Here is a 27,300-nt window from a genome sequence, read left to right on the forward strand (position 1 = left end):
ATATATATGTTATACAATGGTTAGCCTTTGTTAAGCCAAGACACCCACATACAACACACATCTCACACACTCAGCCTGCCTCCTACAGACTCTGCCTGTCTCTCACACGCCGCCTCCCACTGGCTGGTCCATATTCAATGGCTATATGAGTGGTTTAATTAATGCCCTTCTCTCTCTTTTCATACCTTATCTCCCTCCCTCCCATCCACTTGTAAGTTTCCCTCCCGTTCCGTCCAGCTTGCCATGCCTTGGCCACACTGCCTAATCCATCCTCAGGCCATCGCCTCTCCTCTTCCCTCTCGCTAACTCTCGCACTCATCAAGTTAATGGACTGCTTCTCTCCCTCACTCACCCCCCTCATGGCTTCCTCACTGCCGGCGTCTCCCTCACGTAACAAGGAAACTCACTCCCTAGGCAGTTCCCTTCCTTCCTTCCCTCCACCACCTCACTGTGTGTCCGTCCCTCATCCAGTAACTCAAGTTCTCCCTCCTCACTGTCCCCCGTCTCCCGGCAGACCCTCACTAAGGGTGTCTGTCCCTAAGCAACCCAGACGTTGTGTTCACCGGCCCCGAGCCTCAGGCGACGCAGCGGACTACGTCAGTCCCCGGCACAACCGAACACGACGACTCTACGATCTTTCACACGTCGGTACTGCCGCGTCTGTGTCTGTCTGTACAACAGCTGCGACGTCCGCGTCGGTGTCGCCAATCGTCTGGGTCTTAGTTCGTCGTCTTCCCATATGTCTGTGTATTTCACCTTCTGATTATCTGCACATCTATCTTTTCTCCTTTTTCTCTATCTGCAAATCTCTGTACCCATCTCGTCATCTGAGGAGCAATCCATCCATCACGTTCTTCCAGCAGTTCCATCACTATCACCCTCTTCACCAAGGACTGGCTGCCTCCATCTTCTATCTCCATGGTCACTAATCCATCCTAACAACGTTGCCCACCCTGGAGGAACATACACTCCCTCCTCTGTTCTCACAACACCTCCAGTAGTACTGCAGGTGTCATAATGCTCAGAGGATAATGGGAATTATGTCCACAATTACATTATGTCTTACCTGAGCAAGGGTTCTCTCTCTCTCTCTCTCTCTCTCTCTCTCTCTCTCTCTCTCTCTCTCTATATATATATATATATATATATATATATATATATATATATATATATATATATATAGAAGTGATAAGCAAGATCCTACCTTAACGCAGAAACACGCTACAAATGCCTGAGACGAGAGGTATAACAACACTAAGGTACACAAGCACGACGGTACACGTTCCCTTAGAGGTGGTGCGGCAACACTACTACGGTACACAAAACACGACAGACGTAACGTGAGACTTAGGTACGGCGGCGGTACTATGATCCAGTGTTGGGTAAGGCCCCATTAGACGGTGAGGGAAGGCGGAGGAGAGAATAGGACAAGGCTGGGATGGGATGGGAGTGGGGGTGATAGCATATTGTAATGCAATCATCTGAGCGTGTACCCGCCAAGCGTCAATACTGGAGGTGTGGGTGGTGTTGCAACCCGGGGACCGCCAGGGAACTCACACTACCACCACACCTCAAGCTGTCACGACCATGCACCCATACCATTACTGACCCACTGGAGCACGGCCACGATCCCGTCACCCTCCAGTATGATGGTCTGGCTTTACAAAGGGTCGTAGTTCTCCTGACACTTGTAAACAATGGCCATTTCAAAGACAGACAGATAGGCAGATACAGATGGGGTCCCACGAGTATGGAGCTCTCTCCCCCTACAATACAAATCATGACACACAAGAAGATACGAACTGACACATCTACATACATACAAATAAACATATAAATCAACAAACACAAGACAAATCTTTTGAGAAGAAGGTAATTATAAACTACAGTTATCAATATAGATGATGTGTATATTTGCAAATACTGAATTCCTAGAATACACAGCATGAAGGTAAATTGTCTATGTATGGCGTGTGTTTGAAGAGAAGCACATAGACAGTTAACAGCTACAAGGCTTTATTTGTCCACGTACAAAGAGATAAAGAATAAGAGGAAAAATGTATTAAAGAAAACTGAAACTAATGTCAAAAGCAATGACATTAGTATCAATGTCCTCACTATCATAAATGCCTTATCCTCATTGTACATGCACCGTCCTCAGTGTAAGTTCACTGTAAATCCACTACGCTCAGTGCAAGGGCTTCATGGGAATGAAGCCGGGTAACCCCACACACGTGCAATATGAACTCCCACAACAGGTGCCTCGCTCTATGTACTTGACCCAACCCACGTAAGGGATATGAGATCCTAGTTTATGAGAGAGACTACCAGCCCACGACCACATCTTAGCTAGGAGTCAGGTGTTAGCGCGTAGAGCTCGCCGCAAGTCTTGTCTTGAATAACACCGCTTCTCCCTCTGCCACAACGCTCATTATGTCATCCTGGCGGGTTCGTCTGGGACTGCCTTCAACCATACGAGCAAGCTTCAACTGTCTCACTGCACGTTTTCTTATTTCCCCCGGTAGTGCGGTGAATGATCTTCCCACCTTCATCTGCAGGCATGTCGGAGAGAGAGAGAGAGAGAGAGAGAGAGAGAGAGAGAGAGAGAGAGAGAGAGAGAGAGAGAGAGAGAGAGAGAGAGAGAGAGAGAGAGAGAGAGGTAACACCTCGTTCCTCACTAAGGGTATGCGTGTGGACGGGAAGACGCAGACAGACGCGGGAGAGGGCAAAGAGAATATAACAGGAATTGATGAAAGGTTACAGATGGGAGCAGTGCCGGAGACAGTACCAGAGCAAGGGAACGACAGGCAAGGAAAGACAGAATGGAGGAACGGGATGGGTGAGGAAAAACAGAAATGTCGGGGGCGGGGAGGGACAGGACCGGAGGAACTGGACTGGAGCTGCCACCGGTGGTCCGTGTCAGTGGATCCGCCATAGCAGCAGTTGAAGGCCCACCCCAGCCAGGGCGACGCCCACCCCACCTCCCTGACGGCCTCGTTAAAAACTCGGGTATTGTGTATACTCAGGTTTCCCCATCCTGTGACTGGTACTGGCTGGCTGGCGCTCTCTCTCTCTCTCTCTCTCTCTCTCTCTCTCTCTCTCTCTCTCTCTCTCTCTCTCTCTCTCTCAGAAATCTGAAAATGGAGCAACGCGTGTGTAAAACGTTCCTTGCAATACAACATACAGCAGTCACACTCTCACATACACCAGGAGCTCACGAAGGTCAAGGCTTCTAAGAGCAACGAAGACGGTATCAGAAGTAGGAGAGGTGAGTTGCAGGGAAAGGCTACAGGCCTTATATCTGTCCTCCATGGAAGAGAGAAGGGCGAGGAACGACTTGATCACAGCCTTTTGTTTCGAAATCAAGTTAAGTTCGAGAGTTACAGGGAGAGAACATCCACATGCTTCATAATCAAACTAAGGAACAAACTTGCTAGAAGAGATCTGAAGTACTACGACAGTATAAAACTGGTTGCTGGATGGAATAAAATGAAGACATGGTAACTGCAGACAGCACACATAAACTTAAGAAGTTATATGATAGTAGAGATAGGGCCCTCCAATTGTAAAACTCCCTCCCTATATTGTAAAAACGGGTAATTACACACATACACACACACCTGGCTTAGCCTGAGGTGAGTGTGTGTGTGTGTGTGTGTGTGTGTGTGTGTGTGTGTGTGTGTGTGTGTGTGTGTGTGTGTACATAGGAGTAAAGACATCGTGATAGATGTATACAACAAGAGACGGGGCAAAACCAATGTAAAGCTCTCTTCCCAAGTGCAAAACTCTCCCATATCACAAATAGTAATCACATACACACACACACACACACACACACACACACCTAGGCAAAGAGGTGTTGCATTAGCTGGCAGTGAGTCATGCCTTACTGTGAAATGTTCAGGTCATGTGTCTTATGTGGTGGTAGACGGTGGCTGGGGGTTGGTAGGGGGTGGTAAGTGTTGACAGGGGTGGTGGCACAGACGATGGTAGTGGGTGCTGGTATGGGTGGCACAGACGATGACAGTGGGTGTTGGTATGGGTGGCACAGACGATGACGGTGGGTGTTGGTAAGGGTGGCACAGACGATGGTAGTGGGTGCTGGTATGGGTGGCACAGACGATGGTAGTGGGTGCTGGTATGGGTGGCACAGACGATGGTAGTGGGTGGCACAGACGATGACAGTGGGTGTTGGTATGGGTGGCACAGAAGATGACAGTGGGTGTTGGTATGGGTGGCACAGACGATGACAGTGGGTGTTGGTATAGGTGGCACAGACGATGATGGTGGGTGTTGGTATGGGTGGCACAGACGATGATGGTGGGTGTTGGTATGGGTGGCAGGGAAGTACTGGTGACAGCAGGGGTGGCACAAACGATGACAGAGGGTACAGTTATGGTGCACAGTTGGCCGTGCGCGACAGTGAAGACACTGGTAACCGTGGCAGCTGGCGAGGGAAGATGGCAATTGGCAGTGGCGGAGGTGGGAACGTTCGTAGGTGGTGGCAAGATGGGTGGGGTGGTTGGCTGGTGTGGAGACTTCCCCCAACATGGTGGGTGATCACGGCACAAAGGACTTGCCCCACTACCACCAGCACCAGCAGGACTCGGTGCGACCGGGGAAATCTATAGTGCAAGTTGTCATAATGGAGAGAGAGAGAGAGAGAGAGAGAGAGAGAGAGAGAGAGAGAGAGAGAGAGAGAGAGAGAGAGAGAGAGAGAGAGAGTTCGTCCCGCTCACAATAATTAAACAACTGACAGCAAGGTCCACGCCAGCATGATTATGAAATACTTCCGTAGCAGCGTTACCCATGAGAGAGAGTGAGTGAGTGTGAGAGCGCATGTAAGAGGCAGCTACAGGGGAGGGAGGGAGTCATGCTGGCCCCCACACGGGCTGGCCAGGGATGAGGACGCCCCACGGGGAGACAAAGACTACAACAAGTACGGTAATATGGCGACCAGGGGCCCGGCCTACCATCTGGGACCTCCAACCTCCTCACCCAGCAGACATTTCTGACCCTATCGTCAGCAGTACCGCCTCGTGGATGACTATCTTTGGGTGAAGGTGCAGTGTGTGTGGTGTGCCTTGTCCTCCACGGCACCTCTGGTACTTATAATCAATGCTGGAAGTAGATGTCGCATTTTACCCACTGCTCCGCCTCACCCGGGTGGCCGCTGTACGATAAGCTTCCCCTGTCATCCTTCGTGTTTACCCGGGCTGAGCGATTTATTGCGGTACACCGGCAGCACGCGTACCTCCGCCCACCATACGGTACGTACCGTGCGATGGCAGGATATCTTGGAGATAATATTGAACCAATGACGTCCTTATGGTAACCTAGTTGAAGCGTCCCCCCCCCACCCCACCCCGGGGGGGCGGGAGACAAGAGGCCTCTCGGATGACACACGAAGCCCCGGCCTTTTGACACACAAGTCTGATCTTTATGAGACACACCACCAAACCCCCACGCTCTCAAGAATTCTCTTCCTTAACTAGTCCGTACCTAAGGTCCAATGTTCCCTGGATGCAGCCACCAGATCCACCACGGCGAAACACGGGCGACTCTGGCCCTCAGTTCCTCCTACCATAATGCCGGCTTTCGTTGGCATCCCGGAGCGCGCCCCTCCCGTGTACTTGACATACGACTCTCAACCGTAACATCCCGGGCGAACACATCACGCGATTTTCAGCTTTATGACAGGCCGAGCATTCTGGTGAGCGACTCTGGGCCATAAGACCCGGCTCCCCCGCCCGCCCGCCCGGCCAGGCGAAGCTGGGTATCGGGGAAGACAGCCGAGGGCGGGCGAGCGAGGCCCCCCTACCCCCCCACCTCTCAACTTTATTCACAGCTTTTGACGAGTACATTTCCTTCTCCCAGCAGCCCCCGCCATTAGACTCCATCTCACGACACGCCACGCTTTACTTACGAATATCATTTTGTTTTACGGGGAGCAAAATGTTAGGAATATACGCCAACAATGTGAAAACTGCGGTAAACAGAAGGAAAATCCCCTCCGGCAACCGGGCACTTAGACGTATCTGAATGAACCTCAGTCTTAAAAATGGCGCGCACGGTATTTTTTCCACGCTGTTTTTCCCCCCACTACTTTCTTTCTTTCTCTCCGCATAAATACTGGATATGTGGAGGCGAGACATGGAGGAAAAAAGACATGGAAGACCTGATAAAAGACAACATACGAGGGAGAGCGGTGAACAAAGGCGAGGCGAGGCGTGACGGGGAGGAATTGACTATACTGTTGGTAGAGGAGGCAGGGAGCGAGCGGGCTGGCGGGCTGGCTGGCTGGCGGGCGGGCGGGCGGACGGACGGGCCCCCGGCCCCCGCTGCTAGCAGGAAATGGTGTAGCGGAGATAAGACACGAGCACAGCTCTACACTACTGCCGCCAGGAACACACCAGGCCGGCGGGAGGTAATCTCCAAGCCATCACACTCACACACACACACACGGGGAACACTGACGCAGACAAAGGAAGTGCACGAGGCAAATGTAACTAGCAACACAGAAGCTAGCGATAAAAGGAGAGAGATGGAAGACATTGCACATCGCACAAGACAGAGAGATGATGATCAGGTTTCATGACAGCGTGAAAGATATACACTAATTACTAAATAAACAAAGCCCAAAGCAGACATCTAAATTACTAACCAGACAAGCTGGGCGACAGTCCTAAGAACAACATATTTGGGGATAACGCAACACATAACCATTATCAATAGTTACTATTAATATCATTATTATCATTATAATAATAATAATTATTATTATATTATTATTATTATTATTATTATCATCATTATTATTATTATTATTATTATTACTATGGGTACCCGAAGCTTCGAGGCTCATCTGCAATCAGTAGCTGGGAAACGACTGACTCCTCTGGAGTGAGTTCTTCCACGATTGTACTGCGATGATACAGCCTCACCTAAGGTGCCTTGGTCACTCCCGGCGTAACCAGACAGGCAGAGTCCGGTAACACAATGTAAGGGACATAAAATCGTAGACATTAACATAACATTCCAACGTTACAAAATGGGTAAAAAAAATTCATTCATAATGTTGCTCGCAGATATGTAAAAACGAATCCAAACTTTGACCGAAGATACGTGGGTTAAAAGTATCCCAAACTTTGGTGAGTGTAACGTTATATAATTCAGTGGCTGAGGCCACAGTCCCTGGACCTTTTATATCCACAGGTTACACGTTTGCTACACCGCCCACAGGATGGGCAGATGTGCACTTAATCATCAGCAGTTTTTTGCGATAACCACCAAAATCAGGTAATTATGGAAGTAATGAATGGTTGAAGTCATTAGGCTCCATAATATAGACCGATCCCTTAAGCAGGACGGTACGACCCTTAAGCACTAAGTTACGACCCTTGGGTACGTTGGTCCGACCTTTAACCTGACCCTTAATTAAGGACGAGATTAAAGGCCAGGCCTGTAGTCGTGCTCGAGTCCTGACGTGGTGGTCAAGGGGCGTACCTTCGTTCTCACACGGGTCACACCGCCGTTCCCCAGACAGATTCTTGGCCGTTTGTGTAACGGATCACGTAAGACAAACATTACACTACCCTCTCACTACACACACTCCTGGGAACTGACAGGAGGGACGGGACGTCCAATGAAACCCAGCTTAAGGAAAAAATAGTATGGAAATACCTCTTTACTAGTTTCCCATGTTCTAGCAAAATCCTGTGGTTACTTTGAAAACTGTCCTGTGTATATGTGTACGTGTGTTAACATGTATGTAACAAGCTATTTACATACAACGGGGAGGGAGTTCTAATTCGTAGAACACGTCTCTGAGTACTATACTAATAAATAATATAAATAATATATTCAATTAACGGCAGTCCTGGGGTAAAACTATAAAGAAAATCCATTTATCATAGACTAAGGGGGGAAGGAGAGAGGGGTTTCGACGGATAATGTGTGCGGCAGTAGAGTCAAATGGTTACTGATGATGTTCACAGTGGCTGGGGATGGGGAGGTTCTTGTCGCAGTCTGGTCCCAGCTGGCATGGGCTCCATGCGGTTGTGGTGACGAACTGCATCACTGGGGGAGGGGGGGGGGATCTCTGAGGCTTGAGGTGACAGACTGTCGGTGGCGTCGTAGTGGAGAGCAGTACTTTCATCCTCCCCTTCTTCTTATGGATGGGCAGCGTGGCGTTCTCGTGAGTTTTCCTTGAATCATTCTAAGAATTAGGCGAGGTGAGAACAGATATACGGAACTAGCCAGCCCATTACCTACATGATCCAGACCCCCACACCATGACGAGGAGGGATGGGAGTCCATGACCCAGACCCCAACCCCCCGAATCATGACAAAAGAGGGAGGGGAACACTTGGCCCAGACCCCCTTCCCATGACAGAGAGGGATGGGAACACATGACTACGCACCCTCATCATGACAAGGAAGAAGGGAAACACATAACCCAGACCCCTCCCCTCACCATGACAGGGGTAGGGGGGAACACATGACAGGAAGTGGGAGGGGGAAGTTTAAAAGAACGAACACTCCTCAGCCTGGGAGGAAAGGAGATACAGAACCTGACACCAGCCAGTGTCTGGCTAGAGGCGGAGGTAGGGAGGGAGGGAGGCGGAGGTTGGGACCAGTGAGGGAGCGTGAACTCCGCCTCAGGGCTGGAAGATGAGATAGCCAAGACAAGAGGTTGGGGGACAAAGAGTGCGTTATCTAACACACCCCACGGCCAGCTGACGTCACCCTGCCCGCACACCACACTCTAAACAGACATCACAACACCCAAAGGTGACCACATACCACATCCTGCACTGACCTCACACCACACCCTGCACTGACTCATATCACATCCAGCAGTGACCTCACACCACACACTGCACTACTACCACCCGCTGTTTTTAAGTCATACCACATCCTGCGTGCCCTAACAACACATCCTACAGTGACCTCACACCATACACTGCACTACCACACCACATCCTGCAGTGACCTCTCACCACACACTGCACTATCACACCACATCCTGCACTGACCTCACACCACTCACTGTACTACCACACCACATCCTACACTGACCTCACACCACACACTGCATACCACAGCCTTCAAATCAAATCACACGACACCTTGCAGAGACACTGCAACGACATCACACCAACCTTGAAGGAATAACTCGTCTTACACCACAGTGGCACGCAAATGAAGGCGCCAGCAGCCACTGAAGTGACTTAGATAACGCAACCAAAAAAAAAAAAAATAATCCACTGCACAGTCCCAGCACAGAGAAACACGTGGAAGCCGAAAACGCTGAGATGCTCTCCTTGTGAAGGATGGATGCATGATGTGGCCGCCTCGCGCCAGAAAGAAAACCAGTTTACGTCATTATTGATAAATCAGGAGAGAGAGAGAGAGAGAGAGAGAGAGAGAGAGAGAGAGAGAGAGAGAGAGAGAGAGAGAGAGAGAGAGAGAACTTACGACGAGATTCTCCCATTAGGTTGAGCTAGGGAAATGACAAGGGAAAGCGCGTAGTGCTCACCGCAGGAAAATCCAGTTACCAAGAACGAGCCGTGAGAGTTAAATGCTATCAAGAGTTATGGAATGATTGTACGTTTGTAGACTGAATGCCACCTGCACAGGTGTGGGCGAGGCAGGAAGAGTATACAGTTACCTGGGTCGAATGAGTGACACTTAACAGCCACCGAAGTGCTGGCTCACCCACGCAGCCGTCGCTATCCCTTCCAGGCGGGTACTACCGCTACAATATCTACCTGGTCGGAGCCTGCCTACCACCTACGAGAGAGAGAGAGAGAGAGAGAGAGAGAGAGAGAGAGAGAGAGAGAGAGAGAGAGAGAGAGAGAGAGAGGAGGGGGGTGGGGGGAGAAGGAAGTAGTGATAATATTAGTGAAATGATTTTCAAGCAGCACTTGGCAACAATCAGTGTTAGCCAAATGCTACACGTTTTCACTGGAGTTTCCTACATAATCAGCCGTGATGTTCCTCCCCAGGACAGGTAACACCTCCTTATCTTGTATACCTCTTATCTAAGCCTGTGTCTGTGTATATCAGGTGACAATACAGAGGATGTAACACTTGTATACCGTGTGTTGGTGACACCTCGACCTTTATGCGTCGACACAACACACAGCACTTGGGCCCGTTCGCTTGACGCCACACAGGTTCCTGTTTACAGACACTAGTTGATAAAATATATATGTAGTTAGCTCCAGTATACTATGTCCAGTGTTTTTGTTAGGGCTTCATTGTTGTTGTTACAGCTGTTCTCGTAAATATTTTTGAACGCCTAACTACTTCTCCCACCTTTGCGTGGTAGAGCCAGAAACAAAAGAATATATGCAGCATTTGCACACATCCATTCTCTAGCTGTCATATAAATCATATTGAAACCTGAGTCTACCATCCACGGCCAAGCTCCACAGACTGTTTCATGGGTTACCTTCACCGCTTCATATGCCCTGGTTCAGGCCACTGACAGCAAGTCGCTCCTCGCACACCATATCAATCTGACCCTCCTGACTGTTGAGGACCCAACATCCTTCTAAAGCCTCATTTACTCCAACCTTCTGTCTCCTGGGTCTGCTCCTAGCACCCTCACTTCCACAACCTTGATATCTTGAGTCTTTATAAGCTCATCCTCTCCACACGACCGAACTACTTTCGAATATCATACTCAGCTCTCTCAATCAGACTGCACCTACCACCACATCTCTCTCACACTCATTATTCCTTACATGGTTAACCGGCCTCATACCACAAATCGTCCACAAGACTTTCATTTCCAACAAGTTCACCCTCTTCCGTTCTTTAGCGTATAGAGCCTAAGACTCAAATTCACACAACACTGATGGGAATACAACACTTTCAAAACACACTCGTCTAGGCCCTCACAGACACTAACCTCTCTTTCCACACACACACCTTAATGTACTCAGGACCTTAGCCGCTTCTCCCACTCTATGACTCACAACCGCCAACGTTTCTTCTGCTGCCATGTCCACTCCCAGGTATGTACCTAAAGCACCCCACTTCCTCTTCGTCCTTCCCGTTCAAATCATCCTATCTCATCCCTCTGCTGCACCACACTACCTCTCGTTCATACTCACTCAAAACTTCCTCCTCTCACATACTCTTCCAAACTCTGCCACCAGTTTCTGAAGTTCTGGAGTCCGCCACTATCATCATCTGCAAACAGCAACCAGTTCACCTACCGTGTCCCGCCATATCGCAGACTTGCCCTTCACTCGAGGACCCTTGCATTCACCTCTCCAACCATCCCATCCATAAACAGATTAACCAACACTGTCGCTGACACACCTTCACCTGGTACCACTTACCCTCCACCGATGCTGCTACTCTTCCCGTAAAATCTCCTCACTGCATTTATCAACTTTCCATTTAACCCATACATTCATAAAACCTACCACAAAGCGCCCTCTGCTTACTACCATGTCTCTACAATATCTTGAGCTTAAGACTATTACATTTTTGTCATCCAGCAGATAATCTTGTCAAGGACCATCAGGTCTCCTGTAATCTCTCCTTCCAATGTATTCCCATGTACAAGGCCTCGCTTCATCCATATCATACACCTGTGCAGATCCATAAATGCCGCATAAAATTCATTCTCCGTCTCTTAATATTTTCAACACGTTCACACCACCTGGTCCACACATCCTGTCACCTACCAGGAAAGGTATATCACCTGTACTACCCGCCTGGGCATCAGGAAGTTTAGAGTGACAGCTAAGCAGTAAGCCAGCACTTCAGTGGCTGTCAAGTGTCACTCCTTTGCCCCAGGTTGCTGTCTTTTCTTTCTACCTCAGTCATATGTGGCTGATGGCATTCATTTACAATCATACAATCTCACACATAACACCAGACAACACGACTCGTTCCTCGTAACTTCAAATTTTCCTGCGCTATGCACTAGCCTTGTCTTCAGACAAATTCTCGTCGTAAGTAGTTTCCAGAAGCTCAGTTGCTACTCAACAATCAACTGCTCTGTTCATGTCACCACCTTCTCCATCACCACTCTCCCATACAACTTCCCAAGTATATCCAACAGACTTATAACTCTGTAGTTCCAACATTGACTTTGTTCCCCTTACCTTATATAGTGGCATTACATATGCATTCTGCCAGTCCTTAGGGACTTCACCTTGGGCCAAACAAACGTTGAAGATCCTCCCTAACTAATATATATATATATATATATATATATATACATATATATATATATATATATATATATATATATATATATATATATATATATATATATATATATATCTTTCTTTCAAACTGTTCGCCATTTCCCGCATTAGCGAGGTAGCGTTAAGAACAGAGGACTGGGCCTTTGAGGGAATACCCTCACCTGGCCCAATTCTCTGTTCCTTCTTTTGGAAAATTAAAAAAAAAAAAAACGAGAGGGGAGGATTTCCAGCCCCCCGCTCCCTCCCCTTTTAGTCGCCTTTTACGACACGCAGGGAATACGTGGGAAGTATTCTTTGTCCCCTATCCCCAGGGAATATATATATATATATATGTATATATGTTGTTTTGTCGTTTCCCACCTTAGCCACATCGCGCAAGGAACATCCTTATTATAATAATCATATTCTTTTTTTCCTTGGTACCTCTGCCTCTCTCGCCTTCGCGACGTAGCGCCAGGAACGAACAATAGCATCATTTGCACATGTCCAATCACCAGCTGTCATGTATAATGTACTGAAACCAGAGTCCACAATCCACAGCCAAGCCAGTCAGACAACTTTGTTTACCCTGACCGCTTCATATGCCCTGGGTGAGCCTACTAAGAGCACTTTGCCCCCCATATACCACTTTCTCTGCCTAACTATACACTGACAAACAATCCTGTGGCAGTGGACGTGAAGAGCACACTGGGGGAGACATGAGGCAAGCATACAGTGTACAAAGGATACAATTCCTTGCGGTAACGATCACGTCAAAGAACAGGCCATCATATGCAAGGATCTTAAAGTTGTGCATAAGAATCGTACCGTTGTGCTTTAGATCGTACTATCGTACATAAGGATTGTACCGCTGTGTAAAAGAAGCGTCTCCGTGCATAAGGACCGTACCGTCGTGCACAATGACTGTACCATCGTGCACAATGATCGCACCGTTGGGAGGGAGAAGTCTGAAGTAGAACGCTACGACGTTGGTTCCTTATGCCCGTTTTCTGTTTCCTGGGGTTCCGTAGGTGTGCTGGGTCCTCAGCGGTTCTGGTGCGGCGGTGATGACGTGGAGGCTGCGGCAGGCAAGACATTTGGCTCCTTCCTGCTCAGGCCGCCGCTGACACCGACGCGTCGCTTGCCTGGGCCTGATGCAGTCGCCCTCCCTTCCCTACCTCGTGTCACGGTCCGACCGGCTTCACACTTACACCATGGAGGAGAGACGGTGGCTCATTTGGCTGTCTTACTTACGGCATATCATCAAGACCCCCGTCAGTAATGGGTTACACCTACCCTCACACCCAGCTGTCCGGCCTGCACCGCTGGGATATATCACTGTGGTGTACGATATACTCTAGTATGCCAAGTACGATACAGCTACCAGGTTATACCATAAGACAAGTTATGGGACGACGAAGGTGTAATTACCTATGACATTATGCACACACAAAACAGTAATAATTAAATAATCAACACAAAAGATTATTCCATAAACGAATAAAGAATACAAAAAAAGTGGCACAGAATTTAATAATTACCTTTCTATGAGAGGGGAAGTAGAGGGGGGGAGGGGGAGGCATTAACGAAAGAGTCCTCTCCATGACGTCATACGACTGACACGAAAAATAAGGTGTGGCAGGGTGGGGTTGTGGGGGCAGGGTGGGGGAGGGGGAGGGTCTATTAGCCATAGAGGGAATATTGCTCACGTAATCCCGCGTCATTTGTCAACCCAACACTTTGTTACCGTAGTTTATCAGTCGTAATTTATGAACGGCCCAGTTCATCCTGGGGTGCCATCACTCACCAAGAGTCGTGTTTCATCCGTTACTGGGTACGTTACCAAGGGGGGAGGGGGGGATTTATGTATGTATGAGTTTCGTTGTTTTGTTATTGTTGTTGTTATATAACACCTCTGACTGGTCCTGGTGACCTCTTGGGCACGACGGTACAATCCTGTGAACACGACGGTGCTGCGATCCCATGTCCACGTCAATACGATCCTTAAGACCAACGGTACGATCCCTTGAGCACAACAAGATTCGACCAGTGAGTAACGACGGTACGATCCCCTGAGCACAAGATTCGACCAGTGAGTAACGACGGTACGATCCCCTGAGCACAAGATTCGACCAGTGAGTAACGACGGTACGATCCCCTGAGCACAAGATTCGACCAGTGAGTAACGACGGTACGATCCCCTGAGCACAAGATTCGACCAGTGAGTAACGACGGTATGATCCCCTGAGCACAAGATTCGACCAGTGAGTAACGACGGTACGATCCCCTGAGCACAAGATTCGACCAGTGAGTAACGACGGTACGATCCCCTGAGCACAAGATTCGACCAGTGAGTAACGACGGTACGATCCCCTGAGCACAAGATTCGACCAGTGAGTAACGACGGTACGATCCCCTGAGCACAACAAGATTCGACCAGTGAGTAACGACGGTATGATCCCCTGAGCACAAGATTCGACCAGTGAGTAACGACGGTATGATCCCCTGAGCACAACAAGATTCGACCAGTGAGTAACGACGGTATGATCCCCTGAGCACAAGATTCGACCAGTGGGTAACGACAGTACGATCCCCTGAGCATAAGATTCGACCAGTGAGTAAGAGCACGAAGGTACGATCCCTTGGGCACGACATGGCACGACCAGTGAGTTCGACAGTACGATCTTATGAGTATAACAAGGGACGGACGGCCACTTTACTGCTTCAATCCATTGACAGCACGTCGACCCCGGTATACCACATCGTTCCAATTCACTCTATTCCTTGCACGCCTTTCACCCTCCTGCATCATCAGGCCCCGATCGCTCAAAATCTTTTTCACTCCATCCTTCCACCTCCAATTTGGTCTCCCACTTCTCCTCGTCCCCTCAACTGAACAGATAATGTCAAAGTTATCGCTGGAACTGAACGAATAACCTCAATGTTTTATCTGAAACTGAATAAATAGCCTCAATGTTTGGTGTGGAACTTAACATATAACCTCAATCTTCTCTTGGGAAATGAATAGATAACCTCAATGACATCTCTGAATATACAGCTCAATATCATCTCTGGTGCTTAATAGATAACTCGATATCATCTCTGGAATATCATATCACATCTGGAATAGATAATCTCAGGGTTATCTGTGGAACTGAACATCAATGTTATCTGTGGAACTGAACATAATATCAATCTCTTGAACTGAATAGATAACCTCACTGTTATCTCGAAATGAACACATAACCTCACAGTTATATTTGGGACTGAATAGATAACCTCAACGTTATCGCTGGAACTGAACAAATACTTCCATGTTTTATCTGGATCTGTACAAATTGCCTCAATATTATCAGTGGAATTTAAAAGATGACCTCGTTGTTATCTCTGGATCTAAACTGATAACCTCAATGTTATCTCCGGAAGTATACAGATAACTTCAAGGTAATCCCCGAAACTGAACACATAATCTTCATATCTAAGTTTCCATCTCCTTCATCCTGCTGTCGTGTGTGGCAATCATCAGCTTGCTGGTTGGTCGACTGGCAGGGGATCTAGGCCAATCAACTGCCAGGATCGTTACGGTCGTCAGAGTCCACAATCACCACCATTCCTCATGGGTCAAGGATAATTCCAAGACTACATACACCCTCGCTATGCATGCCGCCCATGTTCTACGGGGGCTACTGTCCACGGCAGCAGAACAAAGCGTGGTTGGGAAACCGTGTAAAACACATTTGCCTTCATCTCAAGAACAACTACAGACATTAACTTCCTGACCTGTACCTGCACTTACACTTTACACAGTGGCAGCCAAGTTTAAAAAAAAAAAAACTGGTAAAGTCGTGTACATGTTGTAGTAGGCAATAATTCTCTTACTGTGCAACACTCTAACGTACTGGCAAGGAGCTTTAAACGCCCACTAACGTAGAAAATGTACCGCGGGTGAAGGGTAACTGCGTTTTCTGCAAGGACGACTATTTATGTCGGTCTACAGTTACACGCAACACACAAGTTCTTGTGATTCCTGTACCACTTCTAAAAGACGCGAAACACTCAAGAACTGTATCACTCATGAACAGTTACATCTAATGGTGCAAATGTGTAATAATAATAATAATAATAATAATAATAATAATAATAATATGTACTGAATTAACTGCAACCAATGATAAAAAATGTGCATTAGTAACAAAATTACACATCCATAAGCAGAAGGGATAGAGAGAGAGAGAGAGAGAGAGAGAGAGAGAGAGAGAGAGAGAGAGAGAGAGAGAGAGAGAGAGAGAGAGAGAGAGAGAGAGCGGACGGGCGTTTAAAAGTCTTAACACAATTAAGGTGTAGGTTGAGACCTTCCACAGAGGTAAGGATGAAACTGTTCTATTTGCAGTCTGTGCGAACTGGGATGGAGCTGGATGCCATTCCGGTAGCGAATTGTAACTTGGGACAAGGGATCTTTGGTGGCGAGAGGTGAGGGTGGCGAGAGTGGTGCAGTAGCTTCTTCCCAAAGTGATGGATGCAAAGGGGGCCGAGGATGATCTTGCATGCCCTTTTGTGCTCCTTTTCTAACAAATCGCTGTTTTTTCGGTGGATTCAGGCAAGGGTAGCCACAGGCGCATATGGGAATGCTGGAAATTTTGCAGACGTCCATAAGTTCACATTCAGGGAGGCCAAGTGTCTTGAGTCTACGGGAAAATGTGGAGGAAGATTACTGGAGGATCTAATGGCGTGTTACTTGCAGCCGAGTTTGTCGATCAGAGTAACACTAAGAAGCTGGGGAGAGTGGACAACCAGGAAGAAGCTGAGGCCTTGGGGTGATACATGGTGGAAACCAAAGTTGATGCGCATGAATACGGTCTTGGCTGAGTGTGTGGTGGCTGGCGACGGTCCAGTTCTGGAGGTCGATGTAGTCGAGAGGGCTGTGGTGTTGTCACCGCTACCAATGTTAGAGCCATCGTTGTGCTCCCATCGAGCCCGTGTGTCCATTAGCCAATTATTCATAAGGATGAGGAAGTACAATGGTCTAAGTGGTGACCTGTGGGACGCCACAGGTGAAGGCCTGGAAGATGGAGATGGCCCCTCGGGAGCGGACATCCTGGTGGCGATCACTAAGCCAAGGCATGAGACCTCTCCGAAACCCAGGGTTGATGGCCTTATTGATGGTTATGCTGTGGCTAACTCGGTGGAAAGACTTGTTAAACTCAAGGTCGGTGAAAGGCATATACAGAGGTCTTTACATCTCTCTCGGTTGTGAAAGATGAAGTCAAAGCTTTACGTTGTCGAGACAGAGGGTGTTAGATGAGGTCATCACATTACCAAACAGTTGGGGTCTACAAAGACTGCAAAGTCTGTGTAAAGCCAATCAAACTCTATGCTTTCACAGAACAAACTAAGGGTCAGGGTGAAGGCAATATGTCTTAAGTCACATAGAGACTGTAGCCTCGTTCACTCCGGTGCTGGGGCTGACATAGAAAGTCTCCCAGTGAGTCAGTGGGGCAACTTTAATGCTGGGAAGGACTGACGATGATGCTGATGATCAGGATGATGATGATGATGATGACGACGACGGAGCAGCAGAGGCTGCTAGTTCAGGGCTGAACTTGGTAAGAGTTTCACAGGTAAGTCAGTGGGTGTGGCGGAGCGCCTCACCCTGAGGCTGTGTAACTGTCTGGCGACTTCAAATTCATGCACCTACTCCGGGGACTGAGGAGGAGGTGGGCCGGGAAGCAGATAGCATCGAGGTGTGGGTGACCCTGGCAGAGGATGGTGGGCTAGTGAAATTACTGATACGTTGTGCTGCCTCATCAATGAAGAGGCGAGGCAGGGGAAGGAGGGAGTTTGGTAGTTCCTCCAGTTTGCTATACCACTGGCTGTTGTCGGTCTGCTTCCTGTGTTACGGTCTGGTACGTATAAGGAAAAGATAACAGAAAACCTGATGGCCTACGAGGAGTTACCTGCTGGAGGAGAGTAAGGTATCCTAAATTCCTAATTTACACAGATATGGACAGGATAATGAAGGAGGTCGTACCTCCCCACCCATCACATTCCCCGCCCTATCAGTCGGCAGGAAAATACCAATGGAGGAACGCCATATACAACACAAGGAATGTAGAGACATGGAAATTTTATAGGAAAACATGAATGGAAAACACATCCTAATATCATTAAAGCCCTCCCCCATCCCTCCCATGCTCTAGGTAAGAAGGTCTTAAGCCGCTCCTCTGTGAAGGAAGAAGTTAAAATACGTGTATACAGACGTTCTGGAGAAAGCTTGCCATGGCCCGTTTTTTTTTTCCCCTTAACAATTTATATCGCATCAGTGTGTCTAGGTGTGTGGTTAATGCCTTTACTTTGACAATGCCTCATGTTAGTTCATCCCGTGTTCCTTTAGTGAAGAAATGTTTGCTGCTCGTTTATATTACATCTTCCCTTTAACTTCCTCATTTCTAGTCAAAGTATCTCTAACGCGAGAAAAATATCTTGAGTTACACTATCGAAAGTGTTCAGTCCTCTGCAAAAGTCTCTTACATCTCATTAAGGCATAAGATTTTGTTTTTTTAAGAAAGTAATCGCAAATCTTATGTTTCACTTCTAGGTAATGTTACTGGTTCAGTTGCTCTTTCCTGTATTTGTTCTACTTATCTTTGGTGACAAGAAGTGAACAGTGTACTCTTACATTTACTCTTACATTTTCATTTCTAGGTACGAAACTTTAACTTGTTTGCCTTAACATGTGTAAGTAAAGTATTTTCCTCATTTTTTCATTCAATATCTTACCTAACATCTTTCAATCGTGCTTAACATTTCTATCACAATGCATTTCATTGTTGTGTGTGTGTGTATATACATATATATATATATATATATATATATATATATATATATATATATATATATATATATATATATATATATATATCCTATGTGAACCGGACAATAATCTAGCAACTTCCTCCATTAAAACACACTTCATGTTCCGGCGGGAATAAACAGGGTGCTTGAGCCAGGTATTATATCCTTGTGAGGCGCCACATTACATGATCACGTACGAGAGAAATATACGTATCTGGCATAGCCGGCAGCCCCCAACCACATGATCAGAGAGGGTGTCGATGGCTTCCCTCACACCACATCATTTATATCAACACCCACCCACCCATCCACCCCGCACGTCCACTGACCCGCGCCACCCAATGAGAAGTGCGGCTCTTGGGGCATCTGCCAATTTTATGGAGGCTGGTGAGGCGCGGGACTTCAGGTGCGGCGGGATGATGATGATGTAGGTCCCTATCCCGTCCCTCCCTCCCTCTCTCTCTCCAACCCCAGTCCGGCCTCATCCAACCAAGCCCTGCGAAACACACACACACACACACACACACACACACACACACACACACACTAATAAAATCATGCAACATGAGCCAAAAATCCCTTTATAAACTTACCGGAACCTCCCGTCATCCGTCTGGGGACAACATCCGCGTTTGAATCCTTCAGCCACCAGCTTACCTGCGGGAACAACAACGATTAGCCGATCGCTATGGTGGCAGGATTATGGGAAAGGATTGGCAAAGCTCCCAGGGGATTGACAGGGAGTGGGGATTTGGATGGAATGGATGGTAATCCCTGACTAGGTGGCGAGGCCGAGCGGGATTCCTACATCGGGGATATTTAGGGAGTGGAGGCGGCATGGTGGCGAAGGGAGAAATTTACTTCTAATCCGGTCTGATATATATATATATATATATATTTTCGCTGTAATTATATCATTAAAACAACAAATAATTATTACTCTAGGAAAAAAAGTGATGGACATAAATTACTGGTTCTCTAATTCCACATGTAATACAGTAAAAACTGACACACCTGCAATACCAGTTACATACCAGCTTCTGAGATATTCAGTCATCACACACATGAACAGTATTAAGTCTCGGCATAGAAACAATGTACGCACAGTAGTAGTAGTAGTAGTAGTAGTAGTAGCACAAATACAAATATGTTTGTTTTAGTAACATAAAAGTAGCAACAAATACAATGGTTGCGAAGCTACCGAGACCACAAGTTGATGGTTTGGTAAATATCGGTTGGCAGTGGAGGAAAGAAGAAATACCTCCATGTTCTACTGCTCTGTTATCTTTGCATATCTTAAATTTTGTGATACTTTATCCTTGTACAACATTCTGATACAAAGTTTTGACGTCACAACGTTTGATTTGAAGAACAAATAGCATTCAAGTCTCTCTCTCTCTCTCTCTCTCTCTCTCTCTCTCTCTCTCTCTCTCTCTCTCTCTTCTCTCTCTCTCTCCCATACGTAGTAGGTCGTAAGTCTACCGCTTGGGTATCGGGATGGTTAGTGTCGGCGGTGCAGAGCCAGCATTACGGTGGGTATCAATTTCCCTTCCCTAGCCCTGGCAATTTTCCCAGCTGGTATTAAGTCCATCTCACACATAACACCAGGCTGTTCAAACCTAAACTCAAGACTCGACAATTTTTAGTCTAGACCTCCTTGCGGTGAGCAAGACGCGCTGGGTTAAAGCCTGGACTGAACTCCGTACATAACAAGTCGAGGCAAAATTCAAAACCATCCGGCCTGACAAGGTACCCCAGCCCAGCCTGGACGGGTAAGCTGGGCTGGACAGGTAAGCTAAGCCAAGTACGGCAGCAGAGAACTAAAAGTGATGCTTCAATCCGGCGAGAAATTATAGCCTGACACTGTATTACAAGCGGGGAAGTTCAGTCCGGGCCGGTATTATAGCCTAGCCTGGCGATACAGCTAGGAGCCGTGATATCCCAGCCTGCGGCTACAGCAGTTGGGCAATAATTGTGCTGGTGGTGTGGCCTGGTCAGCTGCTCCTGGCGGCAAGCGTAATTAATTACCTCTCAACGTTAAAACGAATGTACACCCTCTGGTCATATCCAAAGATTTTTATCCCCCTCCCCAATTCCCTCGTTTCTCTACTACTTTCTCTTTGCGTTTATCTCCCGTCCAACAAATGACGACGAGAAAAACCAACCCCCAACACAAGATAATGAGACCAATCGACCAAACATGACATTATCACCTCGCAACACTCGAGGCTGGCAACAGACGTCGCTAGCTTAGCTCCGCCTCCTGCCTTGCCTGCCCTGCCCGCCATATTTCTATTTTTTTTTTCTTTTTGATGTGCGTTGGTTACAGACGAAGGCACCGCAGAAGTTGGACACCGAAAGTAACACTAGGGAAGAAGATGGCTGTATTATGTAAAGATGTAAAGCACATGTTTACAATTGTCTGTAAGTAGTTGCTGAATATGTATTTCTGATATTCATATATCCCCCGATATTATTCATATATACGCGTTCTAAAGTTGGTTGGTTTATACACAAATACCTATACTACGTTACAGAATGTTCAGTGTGTGTGTGTGTGTGTGTGTGTGTGTGTGTGTGCGTGTAGCAATATATAAGTATTTTCTCACGATTCTGAAGCTTCTAGAGAACCAGGTGTGTTCCATGTTTGTGTTACTGTGCCAGATGTTGGACAAGTCTGCCCGCCAACAGAGTCGCTCGCCCAACTGCCGTAAGTCGTAAACATATCAATCTTGGGTTCGTTTCCCTTCCATTGACAGCTGATGGAATTCAATCAAAACTTTTTCTATAACAAATATAAGAGAATAATATCTATATCTAGTTCATTTTATTTTATTCATCATAATACTACGTGACAGCATGATGTTAATAAATCTGAATTCTTTTTTTTTTTTTAATGAAAACTGTATTTGTAGATTTGTGTCATGTGATGGCGAGCGCAGGAAGACTGAAAGCCGTCATTATCTCTGCCATGTACGATGTAAATATACATATTTCAGGCTCGCACAAGGGTAATTTACAGCAAATTAGTATAACGACGGCGGCTTTTAATCCACCAGTCACCGTTAACAAGTACAGTCAGCTGCAATCACGACAACCTCATTGCACAACAAATAACAGACGCAACAAAACCAATATTCTTATTACCATTATTATCATCATTATTATTATTCTTTATTACCTCAGGACCCATTTCATGGGGCTCCTGCAGCTTCAGAGCTCTACCCACGTAGGAGCAGGGTAAAAGCAGACTCCTCTAGAGTGTGAAGTTCCTCAACGAGCATGTACTCTACTCCGTCCCACGACGATCGTACTGCCGCGTCGAAGGTGACTTCTCGCTCGCGGTGCAACCACTTACTTGCTGGCGGAGACCCGTCACCCCTCTGGAATTTTCACGACCCAGTACAAATTTACTCAAATACCCGCACATACAAGACTGGCGCGGCTTGCGACTCTTTAATCCCCCAGAGTAAGAGGAACGACACTTGGGCGTGACGATTCGCCCCTTGTGAACGAGGGTACGACACTTTGGGTTTATGATCCCTCTCGAGCAAGACGCTACAGCCCTTGGATCCAAACTTACTGTCTCGCCAACGGATCCAAGGGTCGTTCAGTCCTGCGTAAGGGTTGGAGTACCGTCTTGCTCAGGTTAAGACAAAGTGATATGGTCAATGTCCAATCAAGACATGACTAGCTTAGTCATCCATGCAAGAGACATGACTGACGAGTCAATAAAACAAGAATCACTGGCTGAGCTAACATCCAGTTGAAACTAAAAGAAATGACAAGCTAACAGCCATTCAAGTGTTGGCCCACACATCAGACTGCTTTAAAGTCAAACAAGAATGGTATGTATAATGGACCAGAAAATAACGTTCATAAACAGTTAGGTACATACCAACTTCCCCAGAGTCTGAGGAAGACATAGCGACTACCTCAGCCTTGCACTCTGGCCAGGCCAACGGAAAATGAAAAACCTGACTCGCCAGCAGATTGCATGACAACATTTGATTGGTGGATATGGTAAGCAATTATTCCCACCTGATTGGCTCAGACGATAAAACAATCCCGATCAAACGGATACATCTTGTTTACAATAGAGGGAGGGAGAGAAAATGTTCGGTGCAGTGATGGCGATGGTGGTGGTACCGATGGTGGCGATCATGGTGGTAGTCTTGGTCCTGCTGGTGATAACGGTGGTGGTAGTTGTGCTGGCGATAAAGGTGATAGTTGGATTACTATACACAACCAACTTGTGTACTCGTTGGAGATAACCCATGGTTGGAACATCTCTACCTGAGGGCGACTGAAGCTTCTAGATCCATCGGGGGAGAACAACGCCCAAGTACCTTCAGAGGAAGGGGCTCGCAACACGCTTCCGAGGAGTGCGTCCCCCTAACCTGACCCGCGGAAGGTGTGTGTTAGAGGGAGTGCAGCAGGAGGCGGGAGGGACGGATGCCCGGGATGAAGATTACCTTCTGTACCACCGGAAACATTATAACCACCGCACGTCCTCCGTCGGCAAATGTCGGAATTAATCAAGGTGCTCGAGCTGGCAGACAACAACAGAGGAAAGGCCATCTAAGACAAAACAGGAGTAGAGGGGAACTGGAGCACAACAGGAGAGTAAAGGCCAACTGGGACAAACACAAGAGAGTAAAGGAATAGACACAATATGGTAAAGTAGGGGGTAACAGACAAGAGAAGACTACAGAGGATATGAGAACAAAGAAAAGAGTAAAGCTGACTATTATCACTGCCAGAGGTGACAATAAGGACGCAACACACCAAGCCTCCCTCAGGCAGATGTAAACACCTTACTTGGACAAGATGGGGGAAGTCTAGTGTGTGGAGGAAGCCAGGTGTGTGGAGGAAGTCTGGTGTGTGGAGGGAGCCTAATATATGGAAGGTGCCTGCTGTGTGAAGTCTAGTGTGTGGACAGAGCTTGGTATGTGGAAGAAGTCTGATGTGTGGAGGAAGTCTGGTGTGCGAAGGAACCTGGTGTGCGGAGGAAGTCTGGTGCGTGGAGGGTGTCTGGTCTGTGGAGGAAGTCTGGTGTGTGGACAGAGCCTGGTGTGTGTGGAGGAAGTCTAGTGTGTGGAAGGAGCCTGGTGAATGGAAGAAATATGGTGTGTGGAGAAAGTTTGGTGTGTAGAAGGAGCCTGGTGCGTAGAGGGTGCCTGGTGTCTCTCTGTAAAGTCTGATGTAAGTAGAGCTGCTGTGTGGAGGAAACTAGCGTGCGCAATAAACCTACAATGCCCCACAAGGCAAAGGGGAAAAGTGAATTAATCCATCATCAACATTTCTTACGTACAATAAAGCAGCATAATACAGACATTCCCATGCAAGCACCGTCCCCGGTAATTGTCAGTGCGTTATAAAGGCAGGCAGAGTCTTACAGTATCTAATATTTACATAACGTAGTGATGGTAAGTCTTATAATTACACCAAGACTGAGTAGGACGCTCTTGACGATAATGAACTGCTGTAGGCGAGCGCCGGTGTCCGATGCTGGACGCGAAAAGTAACCTCTGTGGACAGTGGCCACTAATGAATATCAAGTTCGTAAGGGGCCACTGGAGAATGTAAAGTTCGTGGACAAAGGCCATTGAATAATGTAGTGTTCGTGGACAGTGGGCACTGAAGATAATAAGTTATAACTGTGATAAGCAAGGCGGTGGAGCCTTTCCTTCAGTGTAAGTTACCAAGCCATCAGGTTCAGCTTTGTGTCGGGCTAGAGAAGCAGCAAGTCCACACACACACACACACACACACACACACACACTTGAAATTCGCCACTGTACCTAACCTGTCGCCAGAGCTTCACCTCAAGAGAATTGCAGATGAGACAACCTGTCTGCCGGCAAATATCAGAATGGCAATTAAGTACATGGATAAGACATTGTTCTACAAATGATTCACATCGAACATTAGGGCCACAACTTGAATACGGTTATCAGGTTCCTCACTGGACTTAGACAGAGAAATAAGAAAATTTTCTTAGGAGGACAACAATGATGGTACATGAATTAAGATAGCGGAGTTATAGCGGGAGTTTAAGGGCCATAAGAATGCCTAACTTGGACAAGAGAAGGGGATGAGGTGAATTGATCATAACCTTCAAGGTTCAAAACCAGTTTGTTGATGTCGATCGACAGTGAGCAATGCCTCGACAGATGCATCTGTGTAGCACCGGGAGGTAATAGTAGTAAAAAAAAAAAAAAGTGTTGGAACAGATGTAAAAAAGTGTGGTGGATGACTGGAATAGACTGAGGAAAATGGGAAGTGGACAACTTACATCACTTAAACAAATAATCCTCAAAAGATAGGGCGCCACAAGTGGAGAATCCTCTCCACCCACGATACAAACGGGTGGTTACACATATGTGAGTGCAGGTATACGACCCGCAGGGTTAGTGAAGTGGAAACGCCTGGCCATCATCATACTTAGAGGTGGTGGTAGCAATGAACGCTCAATGATGACAGAGTCGTGCTCAAGAGCGGTACCGTCATGCTCAAGGCGTGGTACCATCGTATTCATGGATCGTACCGTCGTGCTTAATGGGTGGTACCGTCCTGCTCAAGGCGTGGTACCGTCCGTGTTCATGGATCGTACCGTCGTGCTTAATGGGTGGTACCGTCCTGCTCAAGGCGTGGTACCGTCGTGTTCATGGATGGTGCGGTCGTGCTTATCGGGAGGTACCGTCATGCTCAAGGCGTGGTACCGTCGTGTTCATGGATGGTGCGGTCGTGCTTATCGGGAGGTACCGTCATGCTCAGAGGGGGCGCTTGCGTTCGAAACACCGAGACTGAGGAAGATAATCAGACAAAGGATTCATGCCAGTGCATGATCTATATCGACATCATGCAGCCGCTGCATGGCTGGCATCACGTACCATTCCTGACACTGGCGGCGCCAGCCCACTAACCCTAGGGAGGAGGGAGGCTTGTCAACAACCACGGGGGTGTATCACCTTGTCTGGGCCCCTTCCTGGTCCCGGGGGAGGCAACAGACCTCACCCCACCGGCGGAGGCTCCAATCCACACCCAGGGGAGGGAGGGAGGAGGAGGAGCAGGAAAGCAGCTGAGGGGAAAGGAAACAAACTCTTTACGCTTCATTAACACTGTACGTACTCAACTAAGATCACCCCACGACATCTTTCTAGGGACTCCGGCAGCACAATAGTGCACTACCTCCAGCAGCAGGGGAATGTGGACTTTTTATAAACGAGAAATTCTTTGACGAGACTGTGCTCCCAGGAGTGCAGCCTCGCCACAGTGTGTGTGCGTATATATATATATATATATATATATATATATATATATATATATATATATATATATATATATATATATATATGAGGGGCAGAGGCGCACGTAGCTTCTCTCAGCTTCCCAGTGGATCAGCCCCGTGAGCCATGCTCACCTCACTGTCTTGCCCGCTGAATGACACGACAAAACATTGTTTGCTCACCTTAAACAACCTCTATAACGAACTAGCCGTTGTATGCATCATTTAATACAACTCCTAATGGGAAATTTACAGTAAACTTTGTTTTCTTTTACATATATTTTCCCATATTTCTAATGAGTAAATGAAAACTATCGTACATCAGCAGAACGTGTCATTTTCAACCTTTGAATTTCAGTGTAAAAAATAATGTTAGTAATTGTCTTCTGTTACTCCCAAAGTATATGCAATTACTTTATTTCCCCCTCTTGTTTCTGAATCACATGCGATTACTGTCTGTACTTTTAAGGAATATGCTTAGGAAAGGCAATTGTAACGACATGTTGCCATTACTTCTGCGATCTGCCCGACCCAGCAAGTTCCTTGTACGGTACTGCCATCTCTCGCCAGGCGTGTGAACATCAACCAACATGAAACACAGCAACTATAGCGAAGTCAACCGTAATACAACGTTAAACCACGCAACCATCGCGTCCCCCCAACAATGGTGGGGAAAACGTAAATGACATGACCAAAAGCCAATATAAAACCCCCCCTTCCGATGACGTATTGCATTAACCAGAGAAACGAATTTCCATCATTTCTTTTTTTCTCTTTTTGTCTCGCAGTAACTTTATAGAGCGAGTCAGGACGGAAATATCAAGGCAGTGAGTCAAGTGAAGGAACTGCGTGTTCACATATTGTTACTCGGGCCACGGGGGCGCGCTCCTTGCCACACTACATGACGCACTTGATGACAAAAACGCTGAGAATAACAGGCAG

The 27,300-nt window shown here is 47.2% G+C and overlaps 1 protein-coding gene across 33 annotated transcripts in view; it reads right to left on the bottom strand.

The window, feature by feature from the left end:
• Positions 1-27,300, bottom strand: part of tou (bromodomain adjacent to zinc finger domain 2B toutatis) — a 1,094,933-nt gene that overhangs the window by 734,077 nt on the left and 333,556 nt on the right. For 3 of the 33 annotated variants that reach the window (XM_071667373.1, XM_071667366.1, XM_071667368.1), the window contains exon 3: positions 19,661-19,724. The exons of 29 other annotated variants lie outside the window; for them this stretch is intronic. The gene's annotated coding sequence lies outside the window, so the exon portion shown is untranslated. Of the gene's footprint in view, positions 1-19,660; positions 19,725-27,300 lie in introns of those variants that run through there. One more of the 33 variants, XM_071667384.1, reaches the window with a different exon arrangement.

This window comes from Panulirus ornatus, chromosome 12 (assembly GCF_036320965.1).
Source record: "Panulirus ornatus isolate Po-2019 chromosome 12, ASM3632096v1, whole genome shotgun sequence".
NCBI classification, from domain to species: domain Eukaryota; kingdom Metazoa; phylum Arthropoda; class Malacostraca; order Decapoda; family Palinuridae; genus Panulirus; species Panulirus ornatus.